We start from the raw sequence: 8,790 nt of genomic DNA, 5'->3' as shown, positions 1-8,790 counted from the left end.
GAGTTTGAGCTTCCTCCTGCGTGAGGCGTCTGAAGAGGAGTCGTCCTCGTCCGAACCTCAAATTTCACACATATGTTTACATGTCAGTCACTTGGTTGCTGACGCTCCATGAGACGAACACAGTTTGCTGTGACCTTCAACAGTTTTTTCGGCAGCGGACACTTTATAGTTATGTTTCCGCTCTGTTATCTCGTTAAACAAAACTTTTGTCTGTGGCGTGTTACACTCTCATACTGACAAAACGTCTCTCTCTCTCTCCCTGCTCTCTCAACCAGGAATGGAGAATCTAAGTTATCACTGGCTCTGTCCCGCCTTTCTGTCACAGCAAAGTGGCCGAGTTGTCCCCAGACAGACCCTGGGTAATTGGAAGAGTGGAGGGGTAGGCACACACACACACACACACACACGGACACACACAAACCCACACAGGTCATTACATTTACCACTAAGCATATCCATAAGCCCAAGCAGGCATATCTGACATATCCATCTGCTACGGTAGGATCATGCTGGATCTGCCTCTGACTGACTCTAAATCGGGGGTAAGGGGTGTGCCGGTGGTAATGATGATGGGGCCATGACATGTAATCACGGGGGTTCGGTCACCGCTCGGTAACTAAGCGGGTCTATGATTTTTTCCCACATTTAGTGGCCTGGTTTTGATCCGCAATATGAAAAAGACAGTTGAGATTCTTCAAAATCCTTTAATCCTAAATGTATGACCGTTTTCTTTATGGATCGTGTCTGTTGTTGGTCACATGACAAATCCTCCACATTTTGAATGCATCGTGGCTTAGTGAGCATCAATTCAACTCGATTTTATATTATATACAGTATATTTGTCACTTTTGCAGCTCAGCCTCAGATGCGACCTGTTGAACACAAGGTGGATTTATTCCACTCTGTCTCTCACATCACACACAGCCGCTTCCACCTCCCCCCCTCCCTACGACGCACACACACACATGTCCAGTTGTTCTCCCTATGGAGGGAAGGTCAAGGCCACTACGCACTGCAGGGCAAGGTGTGTGTGTGTGTGTGTGTGTGTGTGTGTGTGTGTGTTCATTGTGTACACACACATGCTCTTTTTGCACCAAGAAGCATATAGGACCTAGCCTGTAACCCTGCCTCTCCTCCTCCTCCTCCTCGTGCCTTATTTTCCCTCCCAGGGGAAAAGCCCCCATGCGAAATGGAAGAAATGGGGTGTAAAGGGCACCGAGTTCCCACTGGATCCACTCCTCTGTGCCCCATCTGTGCCCAGTCTATGCCACTCCTGCTTTGGACACTGCGAGGGCTCTGCGCCGGCTACTCTCGCTCTCCGCACACACTGCGGGTTAAACAAAAATTCTGATGTGGCTCTGTAATTAAATCCCCATTAATTGTTTTGCCTGGTCCCTGTTGGCACCCACAGACTATTGGGGGGGGGAAGAGAACAGCAGATTTGCGGGGCTGATGGGCTCCACGCCTAACTGAACAACTAAACACAGTGAAAGTGATTCTTAATTACTGGCTGTCGCCGCTAATTTACCCAAAGTCACCTCTGCCAGAAAGCTAACTAGCCCTCACCGTCAAAGCTTTGAAGTTTGTTTCTTCTATCAGCACAAACGCACAGAGCTCGTGTTTGATTCTGCAATATTTTGCGCCTTGTTTGTTTTGATTTCCACTTTCGCTCTGATTTTTTGGATTGGCAACATGTTCCACGTCTCTAAAAGTGTAATCTCAGGTGTTTTTTTCTCCGCCTTGGGGGAGGTAAATGAATCAAGTCTATTTATATGCCCTACATTTTATGACATGTAAATGTTCGCTGGCCTGAATGAAATACACTTTCCAGCCCCACCGCTGGCCGAGCCAAATGTAAACACAGGAGATATCGACGGAAAACAGACGATGGAAAACATGTCCTGGAGGGCAGTGGCACGACCACGCAGAACCCCCGCCAACACCCTCCTACGTCTTCACACACACATTATATGGTGATGGCATACTATAACCATACACAGTCTCTTACACACACACACACACACACACACACACACATATAGGCCTGGGTGGGTCGCTGTCCTGACAAAGTCCGGCCTCAATGGGCACTTGAGGTGAATTATTGTTTGCGAGTGGAAACTTGGCCTGATAATCTCAGTGCTGCTGGCTCAGGGCTGAGTAAGACCACTGTCTCCTTCCCTGCGCGTGCACACACACTCACCCACACACACACTCACACACTCACACTTGTGTTTTGCCATCTCAATTTCCATTTCACACGGATTTGCTGACTCTTTGCCTTTTACAACAACTCCTCGTCTGAATGTGCCATTTGCTCCGCCTTCCTCCCCTTTCTCCGTCCACAACCCCAGTTTCCTCGTTTCTCTATTTCCCCTCACTCACTCTCTTTTCCCAACAACTCTGGCCTTTATCCTGCGGGCCATTCACCTCTCTGTGGCTGCCCTCGCCAGTGGCTGCAGTAAATTCCAGAGGTAGTTGGAAACACAAACATGCACAAGCCTCGAGCAAGCAGCCCAGTCACGATAGACCCCTCCTTTACAACCACCGCACCTACCCACCACCTCTCTCTCAGTTTTCCCTCCACAAAAGGGGCCTTTGTGTGTGTGTGTGTGTGTGTGTGTGTGTGTGTGAGACCGCTTCACAACGTCTCACTTCAGATCTTCTCGCTGACGCTTACCTGTATAATTCATGTGTCTGTCTCCACTTCTGTTGCCCGTCAACAGTGTGTGGCTGTTAATCGCATAATTGGTGACCCGTCCACTAGACACAGACCAATGTTTGGACTCGTGTGGATTTCAGGAAAAAATGTGATTACAGTAATCGTGGCAGACTAATGACGCGTTAGACGAGGAAGGTTTGTCATTACAATGTGCGGGACCCATCCCTGATATAAACTTTGTCTGACTGATAAAGCTACTGTCCTGCTTGAATAACAGGTCTCAGCGGTCTAATTATTAATGCATCCGTCTGAGAACCGACAAATGCAAACAGAAAACCTGGACTTCTGATTCATCTGCAATTGGAAATTTCTCACACACCATCTAACCCGGTCAGCAGATCAGCAGTCTTTCTCCAAAGTATGCAGCACACTTTTTCCTCTTCCTCTTCAAAAGGAGGAAGCTCCCCCTCCTCACCTCCCACCCCCCTCCGCGTCTAAATCTTCGCCAATGTGCTGAGCCAGTGGAAAATCCGACATCTGCTCGGGAAACAAAGTGGTGTAGAAAGATCGGTTGACCAAAGGAAGCAATATTCATACAGCGTGTCCTCCCTGATAGGGACCTGCTTGTGCAAGTGGTCTAATGAGACATCGTCATGGTCGCATTTTCCACTTGTCTCCTCGGCTGAGGGGGGGCACGTGATCTCTGAAGTGCACCAGAGGCGTTTCCACCGCAGTCATATGTTTATTTTAAAAATGTTTAGGAAATTACTGCTAATCTCACTGTGGCTTGTGATTTATTTTTTCCATTCCCCGTTGGCTCGTTCCATTTTTGAATCGCCGCTTGTGCAAATGTCTCTATCAGCTCACAGCATCGTGCTATCTGAAAATGTGATAAGACGCCGAGTCGGCAACTAAGTTCCCCTCTGTTGGAGCTGCAGACACGTTCGCGAGGTGCCAGTTGCTAGACACTCTTGGACTGAACCTACAATTATTTGTCAAGCTATCTCGTCTCATGGTGTGTAGAGCTCTACCCCAGTAATTTAAGTTCTATGTTGGGATGAACACACACACACACACACACACAAACACACAGAACAACCACAGCTTTCTTTTTCATTCCCAATTGTGACAACACTTCAGCCCAACTTTGTTTCCTGCAACTTCTTACTGTGTTGTCTTTCCACCTAAAATGAACAATGTGGTTCTCTCTGAGTGTGTTTTTGATTAATGCAAAAGTCACCCCTGAAAGCAACGTCCCCATTTTTGGGGAGAGTTTTGGTACGCCTCATCATTAATGTCTACCCAGATAGCCTGTAAACAACACATTTGCATGCACAAAGGCGAACGACACTTGACATTTGCTGTAGTTCACAAGATGCTCCCGAGCATGTGGCAAATTTCCACCAAGAAACTGAATCAACAGCAAGGCAGAAAGAACAGCTGAGGGGAAAATCACACCCCCTCCCTAAATTTCTGAGATTACTGCTGCACGCAAATACAAGCATTCTTAGATCTAATAGTAAATCTGCGGCCTCCATTAACAAGTCAAATGACCAAACAGCTTCCAGATTGTTGTGTATACAGCTAAAAGGCCCTTCGTGTGGGGTTTCGCCATCCTCGCTCACTTCTGTGGTCCCAAAGTGTTTAAATGGATCGAAGCCGAGGTTAAGTGGTTTCAACTGAATAAACAGTCTTGCAGTGACAAGAGGCGAAAAATCCAGTTTATCGTCCGTCATATTTAGGTGAAGAAAAGACAGACGAAAGCCACAAATTGTAAAGGAAAAATATCATGGATAGTTGATGAGTTTTGCATAAAGAATTCTGTTCACTCTCAATACACCTACATTTGTAAGAACCCTCTAACGGCTTATGGTGAAATACAGAGCGTCTCTGAATGTGTTTCTTTTCATGTTTGCGTGATTAAAAGAAAAATACTCCTTTCTATTTAGATTAGAACCACCACAATCACATAAATGTCCATTCAATATAAAGCAGCTGGTTATCTTAGCTTAGCACAAAGACTGGAAACAGGTAGTATTTCCTTCGGCAGTCTTTGTGGTGAGCTAAATTGGCCGAGTGCTGGCCGTGAGTGGTATCTTCTCATCTACCTCGCCATTAGGGAAGCGATTAAGCTTATTTTCCAGCAAGTCAAACTATTTCTTCAATAATAGAAATAACTCACTTGGAGAATCTGCAGTTTCCCTGTTGTTCAAACCATCGAAGGCACTGTTCACATTAGGTATGTTGTACTGACCTGGGTTCTTGACCTTATTTAGTCGTTGGTAGTCGATTGAGATTATATTAGTGTCCCACCATTAGATTCCTGTGTGTGCCCTGGATCCTGCTCTTATCTTTAGAGAGAGATGAAGGAGATGCACAGACTCTGATGGACAGAGAGCGGGGGAAAAAATGGACATGGTCAGTGTCATGTTCGGGACATCTGCTCAGGGTTGGCCAAAACACAAAGCCCTGCAGGCTGCCAAACAAGAAGCCTCCAATACCACAGAGAACTGGCATGAAAATAGGTCTCGTCTCTCTGCCTCGGCACTACGGGGTTGGAGCGTCCGCAGAGCAGAGCCCGTTTGCCAGCACTAGCTCAGCTGAGGCCCGTGTTACTGCTCCGTGCACAAGGAAAACATCAACATCGAAAGGAAAGCGCTGCTGTGCTAACAGCCCTAGTTTGAAGAGAGCCGGAGATTGACAGCGGAAAATGTGTGAAGGGTTTGTGTGTGTGTGTGTGTGTGGGGGGGGGGGGGGGGGGGGGGGCGTATGTGACACTCAGACACAAGTGATTGCATGATCTCATGTGATGGCTGCTTTTGCAAACATTGGCGCAAATTCTTCCCGTGTTACTTCTTCCAATCTCGAAATGTCACAAGGACACTTGATCTAACCCAAAAGGAGATCATATCCAGGGTTAAAGGTTATGTATATGATAGTCACTGCCATTTGCACCAGCATCCCGGCTTCATCCCCCCCCCCCCCCTTTGTTTTCAACAAGACGTTTCCTGTACAGTCCATGAGTGTTGCGTAGCCCAATGAAAGACCCACAACTGAATAAAGTTACCATGTGTGCAGAAGAGCCCCCCCAAAAAAACCAATCCAGCTGAGTTGCCATGCAGACTAATAAAAAGGATCTGTCACGTCCCATCTGCAGGTTGGCGCTCCTGCCGCCTCAGTGCCGTCGGAGAGACATTTTGGTTGGATGTCGGGTGGTATAACAGATGCTGAAAACAGTCACTGATATAATACATTTGGTGGGGATCTATCTTATAAGATTTTTTTTCTGCCTATGCATCTTGACTAATTGTTCCTCTTTATGCTTTAAAGTGATTGCACAAGTCAACTTACATAAATCAAGATTGTTGTTTTTCTCCCAGCCTTATGCACCTCTTCCTCTTTTTCCTCCCAAATCTCGTCACTCCCCCTCCGCGTTGATCTGACTCAGAAGTTCTGGAACAACATTTACCAAACTTTGAAATTGCGTACGGGCGTAAACACGTTGACCTTTTCGTTGTTTACAAGTTCTGAGGAAGTAAACTCCTCTGTGCACGTAGGGACGTTGTCGCGTTAATGATAAATCCCATTATGTCAAGGCAGCAAGTATATTACACTGAGGTTTGACCTTTGCTGGGGTTGTTTTTTTAGTTTATCATCTACCACCACTTATCTTTTTTAAACCAAGGGTCCAGCACGGTCAGATAGTGGTTGGTCTACAAATGGTTACTATTCCGGTGCAAAGACAAGATATTCACCTTTTTTGTTTTAACTCCCCCTGTGCACAAATTGAACACTCTGTATCATGCACTTTGTATTTCGAATAAATTTACTTGTTCAGCTGCTGGAACATGGCGCCTTATACCCCTCATTGGTCTGTCATAAATAATAAAGTTGATATATTCTGTATGTGCCCCTGTGTATTATATTGCAAATAAATAGCCTGTCAGGTTATCATGGGGGATTTAATGATGCACCATAACTGTGAATCATATTCTGTGCATAATATGTCTATCATAAATGTGCTGGTAAATTTCTCTAGCATAAGCAAGAGGTCTATGGGAATTTCACAGACACTTGTCCCCAATATTAGGGTAGACTGGCTGATTGTTGATTGTGCCACTCGTTCTCAACAGGGCTTGCAAAGAATACAGGCATTGAATCCGAGGGAGAAGCAGAAGAAGAAGAAAAAAAAGCACTACGTCATGGAAAGAATGACGTCAGGTCTTATTAGGCGCCGAGGGAAGAGAGCCTCGTTCAGCCCGAGGTGGAGTTCAGAAATCAGAAACGATGCGGCAGTGAGGTTTTTCGGGTGCGTACTTTTTGCAGGCTGCATCATATGTTATGGGGTTTTTTTTGGGGGGGGGGGGGTGAATAATCCTGCTATTATAAAGCAACACGGATGCAACGAGGGAGTACGGAGGGGATCATGACGTAACCGTTTCCATAGGCGACTGATATGCAGGCTTGGCCAATGGGAATCCACACCAGCGGTCCGTACCCATCCTCCTTTTGACGCGCATCACACGTCCCCGGCCGTGTGGCGACAGAGAGGAGCCGTGCGAGGCAAGATGGTTCACCTCTTGCGTACTTCCGCGTTCGCCGACATCTGCACTAGAGAAGCAGAACCGCTTTATATCTGTCAGGTCGGGTCCTACATGATGTCTGATATATATTTCCACTTACATTTTTAAGACTCATGACCTTAGAAAATGGATGATGGCGCCATGAGACGCATACATTTATGTGTATTAGCACGGGGGAAAAGCAAGTGCTCTCGGTCTGCACCTGTTTTATGATGACGTGATCCCTTCTTAATGATTTCATAAAATGAGATAATCCTTTATTCGTCCCATAACTGGGACATTTTGGGATTTCATCTGTGTCATTTTTGCAACTAGGTGCATTAGTTGCGGCACCGTTATCCTTGTGAACGTCTATTACAATGGACTGCGCACGCTTGTACGCGTGCGTCCTGTGGTTTCCGGTCATGTGGACGTAGGGCCACCGCGGGCTGGAGGGACGGGAACCATCTTGATCGGGTTGAGGCCGGAGACTTTGGCTGTGACACGGCGCAGTGGGCGGGACCTTACCTCCGATCAGGGGAGAGAGTTCAGTCTTTGGCGAGACTGAGGGTGAGTGGAAGAGAGAAAGGGACCGGGGGTGCTCTTCAGAGAACGGGGTAAGTTATTTCTTTCTCCCCCTCCTTTTTGTCGGGGGGGTTATATTTTCCCGGGGCTTGCGTGAAAAAAAAAAAAAAATGCCGCAAGATACCGGCTTGCTCCCAAAGTGTTGAAGACGCTGCAGTTCAACCCCCCGACTGGTCGCGTCCGCATGTTCTGTGTGTGCAGTAGATCAGCAGCATCGGTAGCTCGCCCTGGGTGGTTAGCTTCCCAGCGAGCTAACGTCGTTAGCTTGACGTTACATCTCGGGCAAAAAGGCACTTGACAACGGGGCGTCCCGCTCTCCGACACCGGCAGATACTCCGGACAGGATGCTGCCAGGTTCCTTGTGCTTGTTCTCGGTCCCCCGAGACTCCCGCAGTAACCCTGGGCGAAGCCTCCCCCCCCCCCCTCCCTCCCACTTGCCGAAGCAGCGTTCAGTCTGTTCCTCCGCTTCTTCACAATCAGCGTAAGCTAACGCTCGGGGGGCTAAGTTGGCTAACACAGTGCGTTAGCCTGGATTTGTGTTTTTATTAATTTCTGTTATAAAAGAGTCGTGGGTGTGCAGACGCTCGGTGCCTGCATCGCTCCGTAATAACGGTGGATATTGAAACAATGTGGAGCTCGTATCAAGGTGTGGAGAAAGTTGCCTGCATTTTCATTCTAACAGAGAAACCTCAGGAGTTTTTTTTTTTTTTTTTTAATCCCGACTTGTCATTCAACCTGTTTTAAGGTTTTTACGCAGCCTGCTATTTTTAAAATTCTACTCAGAAAGATAATGGGAGTGATCTTGACGTTAGAGGAGGTTACAAACAAAAAAACCCCCCAAAAAATCCACCGGCCCCGGAGAGACACTGCTCCGAGATATTGTCCCCGCGCAGTGCGGCTCCTGGAGCGGACCGCCCCGGAGAGGGGGCCCCCCCTGGTGCGGGCACATCAGAGTCATCCGGCGATCGGCAGACGCCGTTCTGT

At 47.3% G+C, this 8,790-nt stretch overlaps 1 protein-coding gene across 4 annotated transcripts in view; it reads left to right on the top strand.

Annotated features, from left to right (window-relative positions):
• The first annotated feature begins 275 nt into the window (after positions 1-275).
• atp2b1a (ATPase plasma membrane Ca2+ transporting 1a) overlaps positions 276-8,790 on the top strand; it is a 41,566-nt gene continuing 33,051 nt past the window's right edge. For 3 of the 4 annotated variants that reach the window (XM_035610306.2, XM_035610285.2, XM_035610315.2), the window contains exon 1: positions 7,682-7,838. The gene's annotated coding sequence lies outside the window, so the exon portion shown is untranslated. Of the gene's footprint in view, positions 380-7,681; positions 7,839-8,790 lie in introns of those variants that run through there. The other variant, XM_035610296.2, reaches the window with a different exon arrangement.

This window comes from Scophthalmus maximus, chromosome 12 (genome assembly GCF_022379125.1).
Source record: "Scophthalmus maximus strain ysfricsl-2021 chromosome 12, ASM2237912v1, whole genome shotgun sequence".
NCBI lineage: Eukaryota > Metazoa > Chordata > Actinopteri > Pleuronectiformes > Scophthalmidae > Scophthalmus > Scophthalmus maximus.
Note: the sequence above shows the minus strand (reverse complement) of the source record. Positions and strands in the feature narration are given on the sequence as shown.